This window comes from Pinus tabuliformis, chromosome 2_1 (genome assembly GCF_031772625.1).
Source record: "Pinus tabuliformis cultivar Carrire ecotype Pingquan chromosome 2_1, CPIR1, whole genome shotgun sequence".
Classification (NCBI taxonomy): Eukaryota; Viridiplantae; Streptophyta; class Pinopsida; order Pinales; family Pinaceae; genus Pinus; species Pinus tabuliformis.
This window is the reverse complement of record NC_142299.1, coordinates 403,727,902-403,755,804: the sequence shown is the minus strand read 5'-3', so window position 1 is coordinate 403,755,804 and position 27,903 is coordinate 403,727,902. Positions and strand designations below refer to the sequence as shown.

The 27,903-nt window shown below is 38.4% G+C and overlaps 1 long non-coding RNA gene across 1 annotated transcript in view; it reads right to left on the bottom strand.

The window, feature by feature from the left end:
* Positions 1–1,318: 1,318 nt before the first annotated feature.
* LOC149200586 (uncharacterized) overlaps positions 1,319–27,903 on the bottom strand; it is a 35,431-nt gene continuing 8,846 nt past the window's right edge. The window contains exon 2 of the long non-coding RNA XR_016253374.1: positions 1,319–1,386. This is a non-coding gene — a long non-coding RNA (uncharacterized LOC149200586). The remainder of the gene's footprint in view (positions 1,387–27,903) is intronic.

Sequence of the window (27,903 nt, the reverse complement as noted above, 5' to 3'; positions counted from 1 at the left end):
TGGGGAGAGAAAAAATAGTAAAAACTAAGGAAAATGAGTAAAAATAGAAAAAAAATTGGAAAATATACTTTCTTAAATATTAAAGCATCTACAACATAAAATAAATACAAGTATGTATAAAATGTGTAATATCATTTTTAATGCTACATCACACATAATATATATATAGAAAGTGTAACATCATTTTTAGTGCTACATCAAACACATAATAGTGAATTATGTCCATGTCCATGTCATTAAGTCCTAAGTTCCAAATCAAGGTCCAAATATCAACAAAAAAAAAAATATAATAATATATCTCATACCATGATTCCAAATACCAATTTTTCTTGCTGGGATACTAAAATTTTCAGTTGTTTTTCTCCTCTTCTGCCCTACTATTCGCCTTTCTCTCCCGTTTTTCTCCTCTTCTGCCCTACTATTCGCCTTTCTCTCCTCCTCTGCTCTCAAACTAGTCCACTGTCTGCTAAAAATGACAAATAAAAACCATAAATTCGCTTTTAAAACGCGCTGTCCAGGACTCACACGATGTTCGCAACACTGCTGTAAGATATGGTAGGGTGTGGCTGCAATCAGTCATTCAGATTTCGTCACCATTTCTTCTCCTTCATTGGTATTAGAGAATTGACAATTGCGTTTTGAAATGTGTGATAAAATATTAATTGATAAAATTAAATAATAATTGATTTGATGTCTCTCTCCTCTAATTTAAAACATATATAATATAAATATTAGATTCTAGATGTACTTATAAATATTAGATTATAGCTGTACTTAGCTGGTCTTGAGTTGTGCGGAGATTTTGGAAGTAGTATAGTAGGAATATTCAATGGTGCTGAATTGAATGTGATTTGTTGCCCTTGAAATTAATCATCTGTCCGTAGCCGCCCATTATTCTGATTGAGTTGACTGCATCTTAAAATGAGACTCTAAGTGCGCCCAAGTCGGATGCGGGTGCCGCAAGTCTCTCCCGACATCACATTTCTTTAGTGGCTGAATTTAAAGTCTACTTGTCCATTCTTCTTTCCTAGCGGCACCAGAAGAATCCTGGAAATTTAGTCATCTTCCCACCCCCTCTAGATAAAGTCAATGCACGGCTAATTCTGGCTCAGCAACTTCACTCTCATTTTCGTCTGCATTTTGTTTGACAAAAAATTGGCCTGTCTTTATTGCACCTGCGCCTCCTTCATGGCGGAGTCGAAACCAAAACCAACAGTCGGAGATAATATTGAACCGATGGAGGGAGGACAGGCAGGCTATATTGTTTAACGCTACCCACCATGCCCATGAGCTGTTTCGCTTGGAGGGCCTTCCGGCATACAAATGTAGCGGATGTAAAGAATATGGGGGCAACATTGGTTACAAGTGTAAGCTTAACGATTCATCCTCATCGTGCTGCGACTTTACTCTGCATTAGGTTTGCGCCACCCTTCCCGATGGCCTCCAACACCACCTTCACAGCGATGTTACCTTAAATTTTAGTCCCAAGTGGCTTCGAGGGCATCGTTGTAACGCCTGCTGGGATGTGGTGAAAGGCTATGTGTTCGAATCTGAGACGAAAAACTTAATGCTTCATCCCTTGTGTATGGGCACGCAAATCACAGACGGAAACTTGTGAGGGGTGATTTAAAGGGGAAACCATATGGGGTAGTCTATCGAGGTTGAGGAATTGGAATTGTCGGGTGGAAAGTGATTGGAATTGGGATAAAAAATTTCAAAAAATTTTCTAGAGTCAGTGTTTGAATGGTGGAAATAGATTCAGCACCATCAAAAACATCTAAAACACCTAAAATTTTGAAGTTTAATAACTATAACTTGAATTTATAAAAATCTTTATCAATTTGCCTTAAAATATAAGAGAAATTTCCATAATTTACCCGCCTCAAAATCTCCGGGTAATTAGACTACCGCATATACTTGTAGCTCCTGCCATAGTCGCATCGATTCGTCAGTTGGAGATATGGGTGCGAGCAGGTGGAGTGTAACGTCCACGTGGATGTGAGCTGCGCCAAAAAAGACATGCTTGGTATTCACACAGTTGCACCTAGTAGCCGCAGCAGATCAGCTACGGTCACTAACGTAATCGTGAAGCCCTTCGTTAAATGCTGTTGCGGACCAGCTTCAGTAAAAGTAATCGTTAAGCCCTTCGTTAACTGGTTCGCTAATGGTTTCATTAAATGTTGTTGTATTTGTGTCCACTCTGTTCTGAACGATAACTCATGAAATGAATAATATTTTCAAATTCCCATGGCCAGATCTCTCACCTGATCATCAGTTTTAGGGCTATGTTTGTTAAGGGTGTAAAAATGAACAATAAATTAAAATTGCCATGACAGGCATGCATGATATGATCATCAATTTTAGGGATCTGTTCGTTATTTTAGGTTTTAGGTTGTCACTTATCATGTAATAACAATTTATCTATTATTTTATTTTATTAATTTATCCAAAACTTTATTTTAGATTAATAAAATAAAGTGTTTAATGATTTTTGATGAATATTAATAGTTTGAGTATTGATAAATATAGTTTGAGTGGGTTTAATGGTTAAGAGTGTGTGTTTCCTGGTAAGGGGTTACAAGTTCAAAAATTAGAGGGATAGTGTATGTATGTCTTTTTAGACATAATAATCAAATAACAAGGATCCCTTATCCTATAAACAAGAGAGTAATTTGCTGTATGTCTTGCCTTGACCTTAAAATTAGATAATAATAATAATGTTTTCCTAATAACCATAAGAAAATTATGGTAATTTTCAAAAAAATATTACTTGATTATTTATTATTAAAAAAATATTATTAATTTTAAATAATAATAAAATATTATTAATTTTAAAGTATATATTTATTTTAAAGATATTTATTTTTTAAAATTTTAAAATTTATATTTATATTTTAAAATTTTATATTCATAGAGTTTGTTTTTTTCAGAAATTTGCTTTGATCTCTTCTATTCACTGCTTGGCAGCACTACAGTTTCCCCATTGAAACCTGCTTGGTAAGGCCAGCTTCAAATTGGTATCAGATCATTGGAGTTGGCTTTCTTTGGAAAAAAAAAACACACACAGCCAATTTTGTTGTCCCCTCGTGTCTTTGTCTAGCAATACTATAACCCGATCTATATGCAGATCTGTTGTTGCCATGTTGGTAACATATGTTTCAACAGAGTAGAGATCGAGCCATCCACCATTGCCATTCCAGGGTCATTCAACGTGAAATATTGTTCCAGCAGCCTTTTTGTGTTTAATTAGCAACTTGTTCCTGAATTTATAGGGTTTCGGTTTGCTAGAATACCCAGTAATGGGTTTAGTGTGAAGGATTTTAACCTGTAGAATCCCCACCGCGTTCATAGATTTTGTCTGAGCTTGACCAGTTAACGGTTAAGCAAAAATGTTTTGCAACTATCGGGTTTTTCAATTTTATAGATAGGTATTTATTTCGGTCATACTCGGAGCAACGTCTCCTTTACTTATTACTTTCCCCCTGTATGAGGGAGAAATGATATTATCCTGTTTAAAGTTGGGTTTATATTCGCCACACTGTTTTCTCTTAACTTGTTATTAACGGGTAATTTTGAGATCTAATACCGCAGAAGACCTCTCCTTCCTTATGGAGTTGTTAATATGAATATCCATCTGAATGGTTTATTTGGTTGCTTCATTTGCATGAATTATATATCTTAGGAAATAGCTTATTTGCAAAATCATTTACACATACAAATCAAAGGCATTCAATAGATGGTTAAAGTAGTGTTGGGAGGAGTTTATTGTCAGATACATCCAAAGGTTTCCAAACTAGAGAAACAAGGGCATGTGTTTGATTTATGGGCTAACGTCTCAAAAATTTCTACGAGAAGAGGAGTTGGTGGGAGTCCTTATGGCAAGGGCTTGCACCTCTTCCTTTATTTCTTAAAGTAGGCTTGAAATAAGTTATTATAGATATATGATACATATAATATGCAAACCACTCACAACACAATAATATTGAACATTTGTATGAGAAATAACTTAATTTCTTTTTCAATATATTTTTGCTTTAAAAAATGTAATATATATGCTAGCATGATGCAATACAATGATTCACCAACATTGGGCACCAAACAAATGAATTTGACTACGGATGTTATGTATGATGACAATCATCCACTATAAACTATGATTATTAGCCACTCTGACAACCCTCATTTATGGTCACTCATTGAACATGCTCATGAAATTTGAGATCATTGGACATGGTTAACATGCTTTGGTTAACACAATCTAGTATGGTGTGAGGGTCTTTCCTACAATGCCAACTTTCTAACACCCTTTACAACAACATTGCTTCACGAAAGGCATTTGACATTGCTTCGTAATTTTTCCTTTGTATATGAGAAAGAAAATAAATGTTACTTCTCCCTTATCCAAGATAATGCTCTTAATTACAAATTGAACAATGTATCATGACATTGCCTTTCTCTCTTCGTGTGAACTTGCTCAATTAGCATCTAGATACCTTGTGAGATAAAACTCAATGTATGTATTGTACTTGGTATTGTGTCAATTATTCATTTTTTATGTCTTAGGTTTGTGTTAATGGCCTTCCAATGCATGGTAAATCTTGAATTAAAATTTTGACATCGAAAATCCCAATTTTGCAATTTTGGCAATCAAAGGCACAATGCAGGGACAACATGTATCCATCTTGGAGGATAGTGGGGCAACCCAAAATTTTATTGATGCATATTTGGTGGAGTGTAGAGGCATTCATAGATTGATATATATCTTGAACAACGTGGGCGAGAGAGGATGCCCATGCTTCACCTCAGTTGTCTTCTTGATTGTTGGTTTGATATGTTGAGGATATGGTTGATGGGACAAATGTTGAGGATATGGTTGATGGTTCGATATTGAAGTCAAAATCCTCCCTTAACCCTTTAGCCAAAAAGATGTCTCCTCAAGTATCTCCAATAATATCCTATGAAGAGTCATAATATTTAACTTGGAATTATGGCCCACAATGGTCATCTAATAATTAATTGAAATATTAGTAGACCCCAATTTAGGGATTGGGTGGATCATATGGTGGGACTATGCTAGTGGGAACCCTAAATAAATGACTTGAAACCCCCTTGATTTTCTACCTTGATGGCATTCATCTCCCAAATTTCTTGTTGGATACACAAGTCCTAGAAAACATGACAAGGAAGACAAGAGGAAGTTGACAAGGACATTAGGTTGTCCTAGAACATCATAAAGTGCGTCCACATGGATGAACATGGAATGGGAATTGTTATCACCCCAAGAAACTCTACTAGGTTGTAATTCGGAGATGCTCAGGAACATTACAAACTCAACTAAATGTTGGAAATGGATGAATGGAAGGAATTATGCTTGTTCAAGCCAAATAACCACTTCTACTTTGCTTGACTCCAGACATGCGTGAAAACCCCCAGACGACAAGGCTTTAGACCAACAATTACTCATAGTTTCAGGATTGGGTGAATATGGAGAATACTGACCACACCAGCAGATGCACAGGACCCTGTGATGGCCGGCTGCAACCAGTAAAGAGGTCTGCAAATATAATTCCTTAGTGCACAGATAAGATGACAGCTTTCTGTCACTAAGTGAAAAGAAACCTGATTAACACATTCACTGATACATGCAAGATTCAAACACAGAGGTAGGATGACAGCTCCTCTAATTCTATACATCAAGAGTTCAAGAAAAATGTATATCAAGCACAGCCTAGAACAGAATAGAGATGGAAAGTGAGCAATTAACAACAAAAAAAGATTATGTTAGCTGAAAATGAAGACAAGACGCTGCAAGTATCAAAGCAGTTACAGTCTCTAGAAGTTGAACCTTACATCAAAACAACAACCATAAACCCTAATTACATCTGATTTTTGGGTATATATAGAGTTTGAATACAAAGGCATTCTACCCTTCTAGGTGCAGAGGGGTCATAATTGACCACCAACCGCTTTAACTGCCTGATGGAGTCTTTGGTGCAATTTGCCTGCTTCAGTGAATGATTTGATCTTCTCAGGTGCTCTGTTGTCCTTCTTGGGCAGGTGGAGTGTTATATGGGATGAAATCCCATAACAGTTGAATGCATTTACCTGCTCGGATTTGTCCTTTTCCTTCTCAGGCTTACTATCTCTTGAATATGGTGGTTGAGGATCTAATGCGCCGTGTACTAGTAATTGGTCACCTTCGTCCTTTGGGTGCATGGGATAGTTCAAGGACGCGGGCTACATACCAGATTTGATGAACTGGATGGAGGAACAACATTGGACGTCAGATTGAATGAATGGACGGCGGATACGGCTTGGTGGGAACTATAGAGAAGGCGAGGTGGAAGATGATCGCAGGCCGATGGATCTCGGGCAGGCAGATCCAATGGTCGCTGGGCGTCGAAGATGCACGGAGCTTATCAGGTGGAAAGAGCGGGCTTGAGTGGTAAGCGGTATTGCTCGCACCGCTATGGATCATCGGCTGGTAATCGTACAGGGGCGAGCGATCCCACTCGAAGGGCGACGTGTGGCAATAGAGGGGCAGGAAAACCACTTTTAATTGCGCGTTATCGCGTGATTGTTTTGCGGGAGCGGGGAAGCGATCATCATCCAATCATGGCGGAGGTGATTAAACGGTGGAGGTTCAATCGAGCGGCTTTCGTTGAATGCAGCGGGGAAAGTGAATGGCCATGGTTTAAAGGTGAGGAAGGGTCACGATAGCACAGAGTCACATGAATGGGGTCACATGACGATTTGGGCTCCATGCTCGGGGGCCTGAGGAACAAGGGCTTATACATGATTTTAGACATAAAACGGAGGCCACGGGGTTATGAGAGGGCAAGTGGAGTGAAGGAGAAAGAAGAAGATGACTGGTGTGATTCCTTTTATGAGAGTAAAAAACACGGCCAAGCCTGCACTTGACCCTTAGAATGTCAAATTATGTAGCAGAACTAACACTGGCTCCTTCTAGGGATGAGATCCTCCCTATGAGGTCTCAAGAACTTGTAGATCAATGCCTTTCCCGTGAAAACAAATTAGCAAAATTTCCTAGTGTTCCATTGGTCATGGAGTCTAACTGAGCTTACACTAAAACTAATAAAGCAACATATTTATAATTTCAAGACCAAAAGACGTTAAATAACATAAATTTTTAGAAAACGCCCATTAACTGGGCCATCAAAAATTGTCTCCCCTTCCATGCTTTGTAGTATGAAGGTATTGTTCCCCTGGATTTGAGAAATGATAAAAGGCCCTGTCCAGAAAGCATCAAACTTCCCATGGTTGCCTTTCTTCTCTTTTAGTGCATCCCACTTAAGGACTAAGTCCCCAATCTAAAAATTATATGTTTTGGCCTTTCTGTCAAAAGCTTCCTTGATCTTCTTCTGATGTGCCATAGACCTTTCCATCAGCTGTTCTCTGATCTGATGTACCTCTGCTAAATAAGTGATCCTTTTTGCCATATCTTCTTTCTCATTCTGGTCTTCTTGCAGGAATTTTGCCATAGGGAGGGTTAACTGAATTGGGAATACAGCCTCAGTGCCATATACCAACTTGAAAGGAGAATTCCCTGTGGATTTCTTGGTGGTTACTCTATCAGCCCATAGTGCATATTTGAGCTTAGAATCCCAATTCTTCTTATTGTCTTCCAACATCTTTTTAATTATCCTTATTAGGCTTTTGTTGGAAGATTATACTAGACCGTTGCCTTGGGGATAATATGAGGTGGAATGAACCAGCTTAATGCCCATTGAGTCACACATGTCCACCAATTCTTTTGCCCTAAAGGCTGCTGCATTGTCTGTGACCAATTTATGTGGACAACCAATTCTGGTGAAGATATGCTCTGTCAAAATCTTCATGACCACATTCTGATCAGCCTTTCTGGCAGGGATTGCTTCAATCCATTTAGTAAAGTAATCAGTGGCTACTAAGATCCATCTGTGTTGGCCACTGGAATGGGGATTGATTTCTCCAATGAAGTCTAAGCCCCACTGCTGAAAAGGGCCATTTGCATGTATTGGTTTCAAGGGCAGGGACTTCAATTTTTGTTTCCCTTCAAATCTTTGGCACCTGTCACAAGATTTAACAAATGAAAAGACATTAGAAAATAAAGTGGGCCAATAGTACCCAACTCTGAGAATCTTGTGGGCTGTAGTTTTCCAATAGTGGTGTCCTCCACATATGCTGGAATGGAACTACTGCATGACTTCAATGGATTGTTCTTTGTCCAGACACCTCAAAATAATTCCAGAGGGGTCCCTCCAATAGAGCAGATTTTCATAGATGCAATATTTTGTTGCCCTGAGCTTAATAGTTCTGGCTTGTCTTGCAATAAGACATGAAGGGATTTCTAACCTTCAACAAGAATTGGGCTATTGAATAGTACCATTCACAAGAAGCTAGATTTTCTGCTAATGATTGTTCTTTCCCTAGTTCAGCTGCTTCCTCTTCTTTTGTTTGACCACTTTCTGAAATTGTGCCCATGAGATTTATGTCCAATGTTCTACAATTTTCTTCGGTCAATAATTTGGCAAGGCCATGACCTCTGACAAGCTTGGTGGGCTTCAGTTCTATGTTAAATTCAATGAGCTTTGCAATCCATTTAGCCCTTCTTCCATCAACATCAGGCTGCGTTAGAACCTCTTTTACTGAAGCAGAGGGTACATATGCAATTATCTTGGAATGCTGAATGTAAATTCAGAAAGCTTTCAAAGACCTGATAAGAGCATATGCCTGTGTTTTGATGATATCATAGTTCAGCTCAGCGTCCCTTAATGTTTTACTGAAAAAAGCCACTACATTCTCTGAGCCTTCTTCATCTGCTTGCAATAGAACTGCTCCAAGGGTGTCTTCAGAGGCAAATGAAAATATATGGAAATCCTTGCTGTAATCTAGACTTCTTAAAGTGGGAGCTTCCATAATAGCTTTCTTAATGGACTCAAAGAATTTTCTTGCTAAATCGGTCCACTTGATCTCTGACCCCTTTTTCAACATGGAGGTAATATGCTTTACAAGTTCTGCAAAATTTGAGATAAACCTCCTCACAAAATTTATTTTGCCCAGAAAAGACTGGATATCCTTCTTTGACCTCGGGACAGACAAAGTTTGTATTTCTCTTACTCTTTCTGGGTCAATTTTGACACCTGCAGCAGAAACAACATGTCCTAACAACTTGCCCTCCTCTAAAGCAAACTGTGACTTTCTAGGATTGACTGAAATACCAAACCTTCTGCACTTTAGGAACACTTTCTTCAAATGCTATAAATGGTCATGATGGTTGTTGGAATACACTATTATATCATCAAGGTAGACAAGGACAAATTTATCCTTCTCTCCTACAAATGTTATATCCATAGCTCTCCGAAATGTGGCTCCAGCATTCACCAGTCCAAAAGGCATCTTAGAGTACATAAAAGTGCCCCAAGGAGTGGTGAACGTAGTCTTTTCTTGGTCATTTGGATGTATAGCAACCTAATAATACCCTGAAAATCCATCCAGGAAAGACATCACTTTGGCTCCTAAGACCTTCTACAGCAAATGCTCCATCTTGGATAAAGGGTAATTGTCTTTCTTGGAGCACTTGTTTAAGTTTCTGAAATCAACACAGAGTCTGATTTCTTCGCTTTTCTTCCTCACTACTACCAAATTGGCTACCCATTTTGAATATCTGAGAGGAACTATGATTTTGGCAGCCAGTAACTTCTTTATTTATTTTTCAATCAAAGGAAGGAGCAAAGGGTTTATTGGTCTCAGCTTCTGCTTGAAAGGGATGGTGTCTTTCTCCAAAGGGATTTTATGCTGGATGATCTTTTTGTCATATTTTTTCAGGTCACTATATTCTCAGGCAAAGACATAAGCGAATTGCTTCATTAGATTGTAGTACTCAGAACTTTGGTACGCAGACAGATGAGTGGACAAATTTATGTATCTGGGCTGATCTGGACTCCCTATATTATGCTTACAGATTGTAGATTGGTCTTCTTTTTGGGTAGCCTTGTAAGGCACATCATTCTGGTCAAACAACTTTTCTAAAGGAACTAAACCCTTAGGTATATGATTGCTAAGCAGTTCGACAATGCTATCCTTACCAATTCTGTTTCTAAGCTGGGACTGGGGGTTTTCTTCCAAGGCTTCATTCTCTTGGTTAATTTACATTTCAAAAAATTCATCAATGACTTGCAGAAACCTATTCACTTCATCATCATCTTCAAATACTTTCCAATGCTGGACATTATCAGGTAAGGACGGTCTATATTTCATTTGAACTTCATAAACTAGTTTGGGAGGCATGGGAGGGATAAACATGCTAGCAGACACAGCAAGGGAATCAGAAAGATGATTTTTTACTCTAGGGATATAAGAGACACAAAAATTATGTTGGGTCTCTATAATACTAGTGATTACCCCATTACTATTGTAGTTATACCCCTTATTAATATTGTTGTGCCCCTATTACCCCCATATTGTTATTATTGTGCCCCATATAATTCCTCTATTGTTATTTTTGTGGCTTTCTATTATTATTGTTAGGTCGGCTGAATTATATTGTGACTCCTTAGACTCCTATATATAGAAAGGAGGTTTTGTCATTTGAATCATCCAAGAATTGTTCATTTATGTAATGTAAAGGAGGTTGCCCCCTCGAAGAGGCTGAATTCTAAGGCGTTGATCTATCTTTTATATCTTTTCTTGAGCTGGTTTCATAACATTTGGTATCAGAGCTTTGGATTCTAGGGTTTCGCTGCTCCAAACAGGTCATCGTGGCATTTTCGATATAACTTTTTTTCTGTGATGTTTCAGAAGTTTAAAAAAAAACCCATTTGAGAAGAAATCGCTCTGAACCTCGGATCCGAATTTCAGAGCTTTTCGCGCTATATTTGCGGAGATATGATCTGAGGAAGTTGGTCTTTTTGCAGACTCCTGAATTACATTCCAAATAGGTGACCTGGGGAAAATCGTCATAACTTTCTTTCTGGGGATCGGATTGAAATTTCATAAGAAGGTACAGAAAGAGGACGGACTGTAGTTTCTTGTATGCATTTTTCAGATCCAAAGGTCGAAACAGTGACTCGTGGCACGTCGTACAAGTTCACTCTACTGAACTATTCTATAATCAAGTCACTGTGGGAAATTTCGCATAACTCTTCCTTGGAGAATCCAATTTGGGTCAGACTTGTGGCACTGGAAAGAGGACGTAGAAGGCTACTACAGTTCACAATTTCAAAATTGGAGGATCTGAAATTACAGAGATACATCAGATTCAATATTAGGCTTCTACAAAGTGAAAAAAGGTGTGTAGTTTTTATTTTTATTTTTGCGTAAGCTTGGTTTGAAGGAATTCAAAGGGCATAGTAAAGAATTATTATCGGTGACTGATGCCCTGAGGAAATAAAATGCAAACACCTAGTAAGAAACCTGAAAGCTCTAGCATGACTCACGAAGAAGAGGAAGAAATGCTACATGATATATCAAAATTACAAGAACAAGTGCAACAAATGTCACGCTCTCAAAAGCTAACAGAAGCTAAGATAAATGGCATGGAATCTAAGATAAAGGGTGTGGAAGCTAAGATGGATGATTGGAAGACAGATTTGAAGACAGACATGGAAGAATTGAAGATAGATTTGAACACAAACTTGAAGACAGGCATGACAGATATGAAGACAGATTTGAAAAATTTTCTACAAGAAATACTTACTAATGGTGAAAAGGTAGTAAAGGAAACTCATGATGCGAACAAAAGAAATGTTAATCATGATATCATAGACTCTAATGTTGGATCGAAGCCCCACCATATTCCAAAAATTGATATGAGGAAGTTTGATGGCAAGGATCCTGCAACATGGATATTACAGATGGAGCAATTTTTCGATCTCAATAATGTGCAAAACACACAAAAGGTACGTATGGCAACTTTATATTTGGAACCAAATCAGTTTGTATGGTATCAATGGCTTTGCTCTCATAAATAATTTATCACTTGGGCAATTTTTACGGAAGAATTGATAGCACATTATGAGGATACAAAAAGCAACACTTTTTTTAGCCAATTGATAAGTCTCAAACAAAAGGGTTCAATAATGGAGCACATTGAGGAGTTCCAAAAATTGAACATAAGGGTAAAAGATATTCCAGAGGAGCATAGGATTGATGTGTTCATAGGGTCTTTAAAGGATAATATCCAACATGATGTTCGCCTTTGGGAACCTGATTCATTAGAGAAGGCATTCAGGTTAGCAAGAAAAATGGAAAGCAAAATTATGGCAACCAGGAAGCATACCACTCACAACTATAAAGAGGGAAGTGTTGTTGCCCCTAGTCTTCCACAACCTATAAGGTTGACACCACAACAATTGGAAGAAAAAAGAGCAAAAGGGCTTTGTTACAGTTGTGATAGCAAATACACTAAAGGTCATAAGTGTGCTGAGAAGAAATTATTCTACATAGATTGTGAAGAGGAAGAAGAAAAGGAGCAAGAAAGGTCAAAGGAATATACTCCAGGAACAAAGCCTAGATGAAGAACAAATAAATCCGACCATATCTTGTAATGCATTGGCGGGAATTACCACTCCTCAAACCATCAAGATAGAAGGACAAATCAAGAGAAAAAGGTAATAGTGTTGATTGATTCAGGAAGCACCCACAATTTTATTCATTGTAGGGTAGCAAAAGAATTGAATTGCTTCCTATTTCTAGCACCAACGCGTCAAGTGATGATTGCAAATGGAGGAACAATAAATTGCTCTGGAAAGTGCCATAATATCAAGCTATCCATGGGAGAATATGTATTGACTAGCCCAATGCTTTCCATTCCAATGGGAGGTGTTGATGTTGTACTAGGAGTCCAATGGCTACAATCCTTGGGTACAATAGCTTTTAATTTTCAAGAACTTTTCATCAAATTTTCTGCGGAAGGAAAGGAAGTTGAATTAAGGGGTATTGCAGGGAAACCAGGAAAGATAATCAGCTCTAATGGTATGACAAAGCTTCTAAAAAAGGAGCAAAGAGGTGTAATTGCACAATTATGTTCGCTAGATGTTTCCACATTGGAATCATCTATTTCTCCAGATCTCCAAAAAGTCCTGGACAATCATTCCAAGGTATTTGAGACTCCCAAAGGTCTCCCACCTATGCGTGATCATGATCATGCTATTCATCTGATTCCAGGAAGTGTTCCTCCAAACATCAGGCCGTACAGATATCCCTATGTCCAAAAGAGTGAAATTGAACGTATGGTTGCAGAAATGCTAGAGGCTGGTATAATTCAACCGAGTCAAAGTTCTTTCTCTGCTCCAGTAGTATTGGTGCACAAGAAGGATGGATCATGGCGCATGTGTCCGGATTATAGGGAGCTCAACAAGCTCACTATTAAAGATAAGTTCCCCATTCCTGTCATTGATGAATTACTGGATGAATTGCATGGATCAATTTACTTCACCAAGTTGGATCTTCGTTCAGGATATCATCAAATCAGAATGAAGATTGAAGACATTCCGAAAACAACATTTAGAACTCATGAGGGTCATTATGAATTTTTGGTCATGCCTTTTGGCCTTACCAATGCACCTTCAACATTTCAAGGTTTGATGAATTCAATTTTCAAACCATTCCTTAGAAAATTTGTGTTAGTATTTTTTGATGATATACTAATCTACAACAAGTCTTGGAAGGATCATGTTGAACATGTTGACAGGGTGCTACAACTATTGGAGGAGAAACAATTATATGCAAAAAGATCCAAATGTTTCTTTGGAGTCCAAGAGGTGGAATATTTGGGTCATATTGTATCTCATGAAGGAGTTAAGGTAGACCCTAGCAAAATTAAAGCCATTAAGGAATGGAAAATCCCCACATCCATAAAGCATCTGCGAGGATTTCTTGGGTTGACAGGGTATTATCGCAAGTTTGTTAAGAATTATGGGAGAATAGCAGCACCTCTAACAACATTATTGAAGAAAGATGCATTTTCATGGACTCCGGAAGCAACAAAGGCCTTTGAACATCTTAAAGAGGCAATGTGCCAAGCACCGGTCTTAGCTACACCGGACTTCACAAAAACCTTTATTGTGGAATGTGATGCTTCAGGAAATGGAATTGGTGTTGTTCTAATGCAAGATGAAAGACCCATTGCTTTTGAAAGTCGTCCAATCAAGGGAAAGTTTTTAAACAAAGCTATTTATGAGAAGGAAATGTTGGCAATACTCCATGCACTTAAGAAATGGCGACCTACCTAATGGGAAGACACTTCAAGGTAAAAACGAATCATGATAGCCTTAAATACTTTTTAGAACAAAGATTATCCTCTGAAGAGCAACAAAAGTGGGTCACAAAGATGTTGGGTTATGACTTTGAAATCATCTACAAAAAAGGGAAGCAAAATGTGGTGGCAGATGCACTCTCAAGAAAGGATGAGGATGTGGAAGCATTGTTGTGCGCCATTTCTATTATCCAACCAGATTGGATAAACGAAGCAAGGGAGGAATGGAAGAATGACGAAGAAGTGTGGGCACTTATTCGAAAGCTACAACAAGATTCCAGTACGTCTGATACATTTAGCTGGCAAAATGATTCGTTATGGTACAAAGATCGCTTATACCTCTGTAAGAATTCCCAGCTAAAACAAAAGATTCTTATGGAATTGCACACTTCTCCCTTAGGAGGGCACTCAGGATTTTTAAAAACTTACCACAGGGTTAAGAAGGAATTTTTTTGGGATGGCCTTAAATCAGATATTCAAAAGTTTGTGGCGGAATGTTTGGTTTGCCAACAAAATAAAGTTGAAACAATTAAGACACTGGGTCTATTACAACCTTTATCCATTCCAAGCCAACGTTGGGAGGAGGTTTCAATGGATTTTATCACAGGTTTACCCAAGTCTGAGGGAAAGAGTGTCATCATGGTGGTAGTTGACAGACTTACCAAGTATGCACACTTTTGTGCATTATCACATCCATTTAAAGCCAGTACAGTTTCTACTGCATTTATGGAAACAATTCAAAAGCTACATGGAAACCCAAAGATTATTGTAAGTGACAGAGATCCCATTTTCACTGGAAATTTTTGGACAGAATTATTTTCTTGTCTTGGTACTCAGTTAGCTCATAGCTCATCTTATCATCCTCAATCTGATGGGCAAACTGAGATAGTAAACAAATGTTTGGAAGGATATCTTCGTTGCTTTGTATCTGATAAACAGACACAATGGGTCAAATGGTTGCCTCTGGCTGAATGGTGGTATAACACTTCCTTCCATACAGCAACAAAAATGACCCCATTTATGGCACTTTATGGGTATCAACCACCATCCATCACATCATATTTAAGAGAAAATTCTAAGGTTCAGGCAGTGGAACATCACATCAAACATCAACAACAAGTCCTCCAACTCTTAAAGGATAACCTCGTGTTGGCACAAATCGAATGAAACAACAGGCATATCAACATCGCAGTGAAAGAAGTTTTGATGTAGGTGATTGGGTATTCCTACGGCTACAACCATATAAGAAAATGTCCCTCAAGCAAGCTAAGAAGGATAATAAATTATCACCAAAGTATTATGGTCCGTACAAGGTGTTGCAAAAGATTGGTACTATGGCATACAAATTGGAGCTTCCTGCAGCTTCTCGATTGCACCCAGTTTTCCATGTTTCATGTTTAAAAAAGGTTATAGGCGACAAGCTCCCAATTCAAACAATATTGCCAGAACTTGATGAGGAAGGAAAAATTATATTGGAACCGGAAGCAGTCATAGAAACAAGAACTTGACAGCTACGAAATCGATCAATTTCAGAGTATCTTATCAAGTGGAAGAACTTATCCACTGAAGATTCCACATGGGAGGATAAGAATTTTATGCAGAAGTATCCAGAACTACTCAAGCGTTGAGGACAACACTTTTTTGAAGGCGAGGGGCATGTTGGGTCTCTATAATACTAGTGATTACCCCATTACTATTGTAGTTATACCCCTTATTAATATTGTTGTGCCCCTATTGCCCCCATATTGTTATTACTGTGCCCCATAGAATTCCTCTATTGTTATTTTTGTGGCTTTATATTATTATTGTTAGGTCGGCTGGATTATATTGTGACTCCTTAGACTCCTATATATAGAAAGGAGGTTTTGTCATTTGAATCATCCAAGAATTGTTCATTTATGTAATGTAAAGGAGGTTGACCCCTCGAAGAGGCTCAATTCTAAGGCATTGATCTATCTTTTCTATCTTTTCTTGAGCTGGTTTTATAACAAATTATCAAAAGAATCTTTAATTCTCCATACCTCATCTCTGTATGCTTTCAGCCTAGGGTGCTTTACTTGAAATGTTCTATTTACTTGCTGAATGATAAGATCAGCATCTCCAAACACCCTTATGTTTTTTTATTCCTCTGTCTTTAGCTGCATTAAGGCCCAACAATAGAGCCTCATACTCTGCTATATTGTTCGTGACTTGAAAGGCTAGCTTAAAAGACAGATGTGTGCTTTCTTGTTCTGGAGATATCAGCACCACCCCTACTCCCGCAGTCAAAGAACATTTCCCAAACCTGACTTCCTTGCTCTCCCTTGGCCTGATTCACTGGTTTCTTGATCTGCATTGAGGCCTTCTAGGATTCTTCAATTTGGAGAATACAAGCTCCAAAATCAGTGTCCACAGCATATATGGGATGATTAGAAGGATTCCTCTCATCACTGATGATGTAGGCCAGCTGTGCTTCTCTGTACAATCTCCTGCTTTCTCCTCCAAAAATTGGGACAGTGGCATAAGATAGATCATTCTGTAGTGTCCCACCTAGTCTCTTAATCCATCCTCTAGACAACAGCATGCCAAACTTAGGAGGGACATCTACTACCACAATATCCATCATCATACTCTTCATGGGCAGCTGAGTTAGGGTAATGGCCAGGTTTTTTATTATTCCTAGGCATTTTACTTTCCTTGAATCAAAAGAGAATAAATCATGATAATGTCTGGTGATATCGAGGCCTAACTCTTCCATGAAAGCTTTAGGCATCAAATTGTGGCTAGCCCCTGTGTCTAGCAAGCAATTGTGGAGGATTTTGTCATGAATGGTCAAGGAGACATAAAATGATAGAGAATTATTATCAGCGGGTTCGCTCATTGGGCTAAGCACAACTACAAGTTTATCATCTTGCAAATTGACATAGTCGGTAGAGGTTTGTGTGGCTTTTAGCTCAAGAGCATCAAGTATAGGCTTTCTAAAAACTTCACTCTTTACTAGTTCTATCAGAGGTACAGATATTTTCAACTTCTAGACTTCTGACTCAAAACCGAAAGGGTAAGGGGACTTATTAGGACGTCTTACCTCTTGAGTTGGTGCTTTGAGGATGACTGGATCAGCTGATGGTCTCTTCTGTCTGATATTCTGTGACTCTGTTGGGACAGCAGCTCTTTAGGTAGGATTCTCCTTAACATTGTTTGGTTTTGACCTCAGATTATATCTTTGTTGTTCACTAGTCTGCAGAACAGCCTCTCTATCCCACTCTTGACTGGTTTGGTCCTGCAGTAATGCTTCTTCATATGCAGCCAATTTCAAAAATGTAGCACTACCTTTGTCTTCCATGAAACGAATTTCATCCTCATCTTCAAACTGCTTGTCCTCCATGACTACATTTTGGAAAGGAGCCTTAACCTTTTGTTCTTCATTTGCTTCTTTACCTCTTTGAATTATTTGTAGCTGTTCATTTGCTCTTTTGAATGGATTTGGATTTCTTGAAGCAAATGTGTTTTGAATCCTTGATTTCCCAGAACTCTGCTCAACTTTCAGCTTAGATATATCAACAGCCAATGACTCTATCATTTTAGTCATTTTATCTAATTTGGGTTCTGAAGATGAAGCAGAGGAAGAAGAAGCCTCACCTCTCTATCTCCTTCTGTCGGCGTGACTCTTAAGCTTTTTTGTAGCCATAATATCTGATTCCACCTCCAGTGCTGCATCTTGCATATCAGCTAGAGTGGCACATCTTCTTTCTCTCAAAAGAAGGCTGAAATTTGAGTCAAAAGCATTGGAATAAGTGATTTTGGCAGAGGTGGGGGTAGGCTTTACTTCAGCTGGTACCTTGCTATACATACGGTTAAATCTTTTATTAAAATCAGGCAATGATTCCCCATTTTCCCTCTTTAGGTTTCCAAACTCTGTATGGTATTAGAGCAGATCTTTCCTATCTCCCCATTGCTTCAGGAATGCATCATCCAATGCTTCAATGTCTGCTATGGACCTATGGCGCAGTTCTCTAAACCACTTTATAGCCTCTCCATCAAGGCTCTGGACAAATACTCTCATCCACACATTGTCTTCATTGATATCTAGGTTATCAGCATGGCTATAAAAAGACTCAAGGTGTTCTTCAGTTGTTACTCCCCCTGTACCAGTGAATTTGGGCATATATTTATGATATTCTCCTGCAGGCATGGCATTGAAAGGAACATGCAAGACCACGGGTCCATACCTAGCAGCTATAATTCTTTCCATCTTTGTGGGAGCTTGCTGACCGGCCATGACTGGGATGGGTGGAAAGATACTGGCAGATTGAATGATAGGAAGTAATGAAATATATGTTAGACACAAAGGAGTATGATGGACTATATGGGAGGATTTCTTTGGACTAACTCCAAAGGGGAACCGATTGAACAAGGAGATTTATGAATCTTTGAAGGTATTTCTTCACTAACAATGCTAGGCTCTAAATCTTCAAACTGTATATCCTCAGTTGTAACCTTCTCTTTCAGAGATGCATAAGATTTCTTAGGCTTACCTGATTTTGGTGCTCCTTTCTGTGATGTTTTACCTCGCTTAGCAATCTTCTCAGGGTTAGGCACTAGGTCAGCTAGTGATTTCTGAGAATTTCTCCAAGTATGCCTCACAAACTGAGCTAGAACTATAATGTGGAGTCAACACCAAGTTGGTTCTCCGGTAGAGTCGCCAGATAGATGATTACAACCAGAAATGTGTCTGGACTTTGTCTATCATCAAAGCATGGAACTGTGTCATTCTCCCAGGGAAGCTGAGCTTCAGTCTCCTCTCCCTGGCAATGGCGCCAATCAATGTTATCACCCCAAGAAACTCTCCTAGGTTGTAACTCGGAGATGCTCGGGAACATTACAAACTCAACTAAATGTTGGAAATGGATGAATGGAAGGAATGATGCTTGTTCAAGCCAGATAACCACTTTTACTTTGATTGACTCTAGACATGCGTGAACACCCCCAGACGACAAGGCTTTAGACCACCAATTACTCACTATTTCAGGATTGAGTGAATATGGAGAATAATGACCACACCAGCGGATGCACAAGACCTTGTGATGGCCGGCTGCAACTAGTAAAGAGGTCTACAAATCTAATTCCCTAGTGCACAAGTAGGATGACAACTCTCTGTCACTAAGTGAAAAGAAACCTGATTAACACATTCACTGATACATGCAAGATTCAAACACAGAGGTAGGATGACAACTCCTCTAATGTTATACATCAAGAGTTCAGGAAAAATGCATATCAAGTACAGCCTAGAACAGAATAGAGATGGAAAGTGAGCAATTAATAGCAAAAGAAGCTTGTATTATCTGAAAATGAAGACGAGATGCTGCAAGTATCAAAGTAGTTACAGTCTCCAGAAGTTGAACCTTACATCAAAATAACAACCATCAACCTTGATTACATCTGATTTTTGGGTATATATAGAGTTTGAATACAAAGGCATTCTACCATTCTAGGTGTGGAGGGGTCATAATTGAGCACCAACCGCTTTAACTTCGTGATGGAGTCTTTGGTGCAATTTGCCTGCTTCAGTGAATGATTTGATCTGCTTGGGTGCTCTATTTTCCTTCTCAAGTAGGTGGAGTGTTATATGGGATGAAGTCCCATAACTGATGAATGCATTTACCTACTCGGCTCTGTCCTTTTCCTTCTCGGGCTTACTATCTCTTGAATATGGTGGTTGAGGATCTAATGCGCCGTGTACTAGTAACTAGTTGCCTTCATCCTTTAGGTGCATGGAACAGTTCAAGGATGTGAGCTACATAGCAGATTTGATGAACTGGATGGAGGAACAACATTGGCCATCGAATTGAACGAATGGATGGCGGATATGGCTTGGCGGGGACTATCGGGAAGGCGAGGCAGAAGATGATCATAGGCTGTTGGATCTTAGGCAGGCAGATCCAACAGTCACTGGTCGCCGAAGATGCACGGAGCTTATCAAGCGGGAAGAGCGGGCTTGAGCGGTAAGCGGTATTGCTCACACTGCTATGGATCGTCGGGTGGTAATCGTACAGGGGCGAGCGATCCCACTCAGAGGGCAACGCATGGCAGCAAAGGGTGCGGGAAAACCGCTTTTCATCACACGTTATTGCGCGATTGTTTTGCGGGAGCGGGGGAAGCGATCATCGTCCGATCATGGCGGAGGTGATCGGACAGTGGAGGTTCAATCGAGCAGCTTTCATTGAATGTGGCGAGGAAAGTGAATGGCCACGGTTTAAAGGTGAGGAAGGGTCATGGGAGCATAGAGTCACATGAACGGGGTCACATGACGGTTTGAGCTCTGCGCTCGGGGGCCTGAGGAACAAGGGCTTATACATGATTTTAGAGGTAAAACGGAGGCCATGGGGTTATGAGAGGGCAAGCGGAGTGAAGGAGAAAGAAGAAGATGACCGGTGCGATTCCTTTTATGAGAGTAAACAACACGGCCAAGCCTGCACTTGACCCTCAGAATGTCAAAGTATGTAGCAGAACTAACAGGAATTAAGGTCATAAAGTCATAAAGGTCACAAAGGTGCATCAAAATATTTTTGGAGTGTCCCAAAGGGAAATATACAATTCTTGTCTCCTCTAAAATAAATTATACATTTATTGTGGTGATAGTATCCACGAGATTCTTAGAACTAGTGGTATAGTGTTTGGCAATGAATGAATATGTGGCAAATCAATCTAAATATTTTGACTCAGTGGCATAAAATAGATCATGGGGACGAATCAAACTTTCAAGGGACATGTCAAGGATCTCCAGTAAAATGGGGTTAGCAGCCAAAGGTTACCTTCCAAATAATTTAAGGAGAGTAGGTGATATTTAGAGATGGCCAACTCAAGAAACCATAAGGAAGAAAAGAAGGAAAGTATCTAACAAATATGGTTAGAGTACGAATCAAAATCCCCATCCTTGAATGAAATGGTGGTTTACACAGGGCTCATGAGAGAATATGGGATGGAGGGCAGATTGGCATAGTCAAAAAATGAGAGAAGGGTTTTATCTACTAAAGGAATATTGGATGGAGGTTATGTCTAAGTTCAGGGAGGCTTTTAGCTTTTTTGACAAGGATGGAGGTGGATGTATCACAAAAAAGGAGCTCAAGACAATAATTCATTCTTTGGGTCGAAACCCCAATGTATATTGGAAGTGGTCCAAATGTCAATAATCCAGTCTCGAATACAATCAACCACAAAAGAGTAGTTATAATCTGCCTATAAATGCAACATATTAAATACACCATTCCAGAATGATTTATCTAAGGAGAATCAAAGAAATAGATGAGTCTGGCCCATACATAGTGAACAAAACCAGGCCCACTCTATCCTTTACGACACATTGTCCCATGCCAAGATGAAGCCAGAAATATACATTTATTGATATTCTTAAGCAGAGCAAAAATATGAAGCCAATATACAGAGATTCTCTGGACGACTGCTCGAACTAGAGTCAACTTGCCTCCTAGGGAGAGCCACCTATATGCCCATGATAAAAGTTGATAGTGGATTTTCTCTATAAGTCAACTCCAATCCTTAATTCCATAACAATTTGGTTGGAGCATAAATCTAAGATATTTAAAATCTGCATCCAGTGCATTGGAGATAACACAAAAAAATATGATAAATCTCCAGTACCAATGCACCATTTGGGTAAGAAGAAATCATATGAGATTTATTATTATTCATAAGGAGTCCAGAGACCGATCAAAAGAGGTCAATCTACCAAATAGTAACACATCATCGACAAATATCAAAGGAGTGACTATGACTTGTCTAACTACATAATTACATTTAATCCATCTACCTCCACACCTGCAACCAAAATTACTGCCCTTGTGAATTTTGCGACTAATTCTTCCACAATCTAATATTTTATCCTCAACGTCTTCTTCTCGCAAAAGTTGTCATAGATACTTTGAAGTAGGGATATTGTCTATTAACAAATATTTTGTAATTTCTCTCCACCATCCTTGTAGAAATTATGGTGTAGAGTTTCAACTACATATGAAGTTTTAATCAAAATCACAAGACACAACCCTACTCTATTGCTCTCTCGAAGTTAATTCACAATTTAGAACAAAAATTTCATACATGCAATAAGAAATAACACACATGCACACATAATTTTTCCTGGGGAAAGAAATATGCTAAAAAACCCAATCTTTGCTTGCATTAATATGATGAATAGAAATGTATTGCAATTTATTTGCTCAACTAAGCACAACCTGCAAGTGAATAACCTGTCTCTTGTCTCAATGAGAAGCTATAACCCAGACTTAGTAAATTTCTACCTCTGTTTGAGTCCATATTTCCTTGCGCAATTCCTTGAGAAATTAGGTCCCTATTATTTAGGAATTTTCACAAAATGGGTTGCGAAATTCCCAAGGTTGATCATTTGACTGCATGCAACACTTGCACACTCAAGGCTAGTCTACAATTGATGTTACATTGCCTTAGAATCTCCACCATAGTTGGGTAACTCGAATTCTCCATGCACTAGCTATTTTAGGTTGATTGATCAATTAACTGGATGATCACTGAGTTTGACTAAAGTCCCACTACACAATTGGCCTTCCACTAGTATGGGCTCTGAAATGTTCCATGATAATTGCATATTCGTTTTCAAGGCAAATTCCAATGTTCACTCTAAACTAACTATGATCATCAATAACCACTTGGTGAATGCTAGTAGTCAACCAGTAAACCAACCACACTAGAATTTGAAACCAAATAGGTCAAAATGAAAATTAAGTATGTTAATGCAAGAGTTCAATAAGAACTTGAATTTGGTTACTCGTGCCTACTAGGGAGATATTTCCATTAAAGGAAATCATAACACAAGAAACAATACAACAAAGTATAAGTGATCTGAATGATGATGTTACCAAATATGTAAGTGAAGGACTCGGAAATTTATGGTGATCATGGGAATGATAGATCTCGAACACAACATGATGATGTTGTTGGGGAGGGACATATCATTGTGGAGGGATGGATTTAGTTTCTAAAAGGGTCTCAACTCAATCTACCTAGTTGGATGGGTTGTTTATCTCAGATACATTGAGATTGGTTAAATTCAGCTTATCAGGTTCATGAGGGTAGGAGAGGGAGGTGAAATAGAGATGGGAAGCTTAACAGTCCTCCACAAGGAAAATATATGCCTGCATGTAAAGGTAAAGGGAATGCTAGGGGGGTAATTTGATTCAAAGAAAGGGTGAATTATGCTTCCCTAAATGGACATCATGAGACTGTGTTTAAGATTCACCATTCTAAAGCTGCAAGAAGACTAGAGTGTAAGCACAAGAGAGAATCTAAACATATTGTGGGTTGTGAAGAGGGCCAAGAAGTCCCTTTCTGGTTCTTCCTCTTTTAGATTGGAGACACAAAATTTAAGAGTGTTTATAAGGTAGCAGTAAAGATGAGATGGATTGTCAAGCATATGCTGGCAGGGGTGTCGTTGGACTGTCACAGTAGAAAAAAATGATCTAATGGAAAAAATGAATGTCTATTGAAAAAGAAAATTTCAATGTTAAGGAGAAACTTGGGAGGGGTAGCTGATGGTTCCCTAAGCTAGGTCAAGTGCTTGCAATGGATTAAAGATCAATTTCTGCAGTAAAGTCTCATGAGGAATATGATTATGCAATAATTGCACCTGAAAAAATGGAAGTCAAAGTCTAGGACTCATTACAAAGAATCGGTTCAAACAATCACCACTAAGCTTTGAATGGGATCTAAAATTTGACTTTCTCAAAATTGAATGAAGTTGGAACCACTCTGAAACAAACTGAAACAATTAATGTTAATATTAAAAATTTAAGTAAAAGTTGACATTATCCTAATCTTTCCTTTTTCAAAAAGGAAAGGTAAGTAGAATGTCAACTTTTACTTTAACTTTAAAAATTAAATATTACCATTAATTACTAGGGTTAGGTTTTGTAGGGCCCTCGATTTAGGAATTTTTTTTTCATTTTCAATATTTTTTATTAAAAAATTATTATTTGGTGGTCATTAGCTATGTTGCACTACATTCTTCATAATTGGTAGATTTATTAGAGAACTAGTGACTTTGGTGTTTTAAGGTCAATTCAATACAAGAACAACCTTAGCCAATCTGAACCACCAAACTAGACTAGTACAACTCTAAAACCATTGGGACCAACCAATTCCACTAGTTCTAGGCTAGTTCAAATAAGAGTGTGCCCTTATCATCTTCCTCTCAATTCGTTTTGTTGGCTCCTTTAGGAATGGTGATTTGGAAAGTGCCATAAACTATCGAATTGTTGTGAGCACCTAAGATCATAAGTAGTTAAGCCTTGGGAAACATAAATTTGCAAGGACCTAGTACAGACATCCCAAAACATATTTAGTGAGGATGTGGATGCAAGGAACTATTACAGACCTCCCAAGATACTTAGTGAGGACATGCATGACCAAAAAGCATAAAAAAAAGTTATCCACCCTAAAAAACCCTACCCAAAACATTGAAGTGTGGTGCAAAACAAATTGCTGGTAGGCTATTAATGCTACCAACAATCATTCCCTCTCCAATTTCACAAGAAGCTCCTACTCAAGCTACCTCCTCCACTATGGTTATAGCAAGTTCTTGCAACTATGTGAGCTACAAGAAATTAAAACTGCCTTCGAATCTCCACCAATCTTAGGGAACTTGACTTCTCTTCATGCCCCAACTATTTTGGGTTGATTGATTAGTTAACTAGATGATCACTGAGTTTGACTGAAGTTCCACTGCTTAAATGACCTTCCACTAGTTCCTCCAAAAGTTAGAACTAGTTTAACTGACAACAACCTGAGATAATTGACCTTTATTGCTACAAATTAGCAATCACATATGCATAACTAAACTCTAACTCCTCCAACTCAAATTTATTGAGTAAACTAGGTGACACAAGCCATGTCACACAAGTTAACATCATCCAAGTTGTTTGTTGATGTGGAAATTCGATTTTTTTCAATTTAATCAAGGAAAATTCAAATTGAGAATTTATTGCTGCATTTTTCAACACATAGTTCATTGGAATGTATTACTTTCACTATGAACTTGGCATAGTTCACATGTTAAGTTCATAAGGTTTTGGGCTGATGTGGTTCTACGTGTTGTGTATATAGATAATATGTTTCCATCTCTTGCTATTAGAAACAAGACTCCTTATGAAATGTGGCATGGCCACATTCCTTCGATGAGGCATCTCAGGATTTTTGGTTCCTCCTATTATGCCTTCATACCTAAGGAACAGATAAAAGAAGTCAGTGTAAGGAGTCACAAATGTATCTTCTTTGTGTAATCATACGTCCAAAGCATACCATCTCTATGATGAAGTGAATAAGAAGTTTATAATATCTAGAGATGTGATCTTTCTTGAGTCTTCCAAGATTGACAATGTTGTTGAGTGGCAACTTAATCGTTTGAATATATTCGAACATGCAAAGCATTTTCAAGAGTTTGATAGTGAGATTCCACATATCCCTCTCTTAGCTCTATAGTTTCTATGAAGAGCCTTGAAGAGATCAGGTTGAAGGAAATTCCTTCCCCTGCTTTGTCAGGAAAGAGCTAAGAGACTACTATGAGCAGGTAGCCAAATCTATTAAGCAATGAGGGTACATGCAAGATAAAAAGCAAGGATTAATGCAATGGAGTAATGCAAAGGAGTGGACTAACTACATACATATCATCAAACATCTTTTGTCCCACTTATGATGCCTTGCATCATGCCTGGTTAGTCATAAGATCATATTGGTCACAACCTCTGTAGCTTAAATAAACAAGTGGTGATACTCTTCATCTTCTAATCTATGTAATAAACAAGTGAAAGGGAGCAAGACACATAGAGGAAACACATGAAATGACTTTCAGTTCTTGCAACCATGAATGTCATTGAAGATGGAATGATAAGCAAACTTTTAAGCTACATTAAGAGGTGTATTTCAAAGGATGTGCTTTGTTTTCCATACCTAGCCTCCGAAGGGTTATGCATAATATGGAGTCTTCATGCGGTCTTGATATTTTATCATACCTTGGGTTCCTTGGTCTGCTTATTTTTCTCCTCAGCTCCTTGAGAGTCATCTATCATGTCATATTTCTTCGTGGCCCGTGAGAGACATAATTTTGTAGTTTCAATGGGCAGTGACTGTTGCAGGATAAGGCCCTGGGAGGACACATTTACATAGTTTTAAGACGCAAGGCATTGCTATGGGATGAGGCCCTGGGAGGACACATCTATGCAATTTCAGGATGCAAGGTAGACTGAATAGTTATGGGACAAAACTGCACGGTTTTTGGAGACAGTGGGTTCTGGATGAGGGAAGGACACTGGAGGAAACCACTGCGCAGTTTTGAATGGTAAGGGAGGTTGGGATTTCTGCACATTGCATAGTTCGAATAGGGAACGGAAAAACTTGAGGGTTACATATGTGAAGTGCGTAGTTCAAGGAAGTTGGATGAGGCTAGTGTTGAAAATAGCAGCAAGAAATGCTAAAAATAGAATTGCTAAAAATAACACTACTATAAATAACAGTTCAGCGAGTGTTGATCTTAGCAAAAATGGATGGAAAAATGGAAGTGTTAAAAATAGAATTCTATAAATAGCATTTCGGGATACCTTCCTATTTTAGTCAGTCCCTATACTAAAATAGTGAAGTAAAATTCGAATTTGATCTTAGCAGCAGTTTGTAAAATAATTAATTAATTCATTTTGAGTTAATTAGTTAAGGAAAATCAAACTTGAAGTCTATGTGGGGACATGCAACAGTTTCTCCATTAATTGAGGAATTTATCCATCAGTTAAAGAGATAAGGATGAGTTGTAATATCGAGTTGTAATTAGTTGACTTAGTTAAATGAGTCAAGTCCAGTTAGATTAATTCAAATAGTTTGTTGAATTAATGTAAGTTCAGTTAGTTAATGCTTGCATGCATGTAACTAATGCACTTCAGATAACTGAGTATTCTCTCATAAATAACTCATGCATGTCAGTTCAGACAAAGAACCAGTTGAGATCAGATGGAGGGGCAATGCACTATCAATTGCTAGAATATTCCATTGTGAATATTCCTTGCATGAAGAAGGAGTTCTTTCCTTGAGGATTGCGCAGTTAGATTAGAGGTTTTAGTGAGTGTGATGAGGCCAATTCACACATGAGGCTTCACTGGACCCCAAGAAAAATTGTGCAAGGAAGTAGGAGGCTTGGAGGGCTTGAGGAGGACATATATTATGTCTATTCGGTCTATGAGCTATATTGTTTGATTGCAGAGAGAGCAAGATAACTTGAGAGCTGATTCTTTTTGTAACTTGAACAAGATTTCCACTTGTATGATAATACATAGTTGGGGCTTTAGGCTGAGGCTTTCCCTATGATATTTCTTCTGTGTGTGATTGATTTATCCATTCTCATTTATATTTGTTCTCTTGATCTTTCTCAATTTGATTAAGCTTCCGCAAAGTGTTGTAGAAGTAGATCTTGTATTGTGTTGTAGTATATTACATAATCTGTTGATCTACAATGGGAATTTTTACATGGTATTAAGGCAAAGGTGATCAAGGCGAAGAACAATATACAAGAATGAGAAGTTCGAAGTTTGGTTCCTGAATATATAAATCAAGTTCTTATCACATCTCCATTTCACCTATGG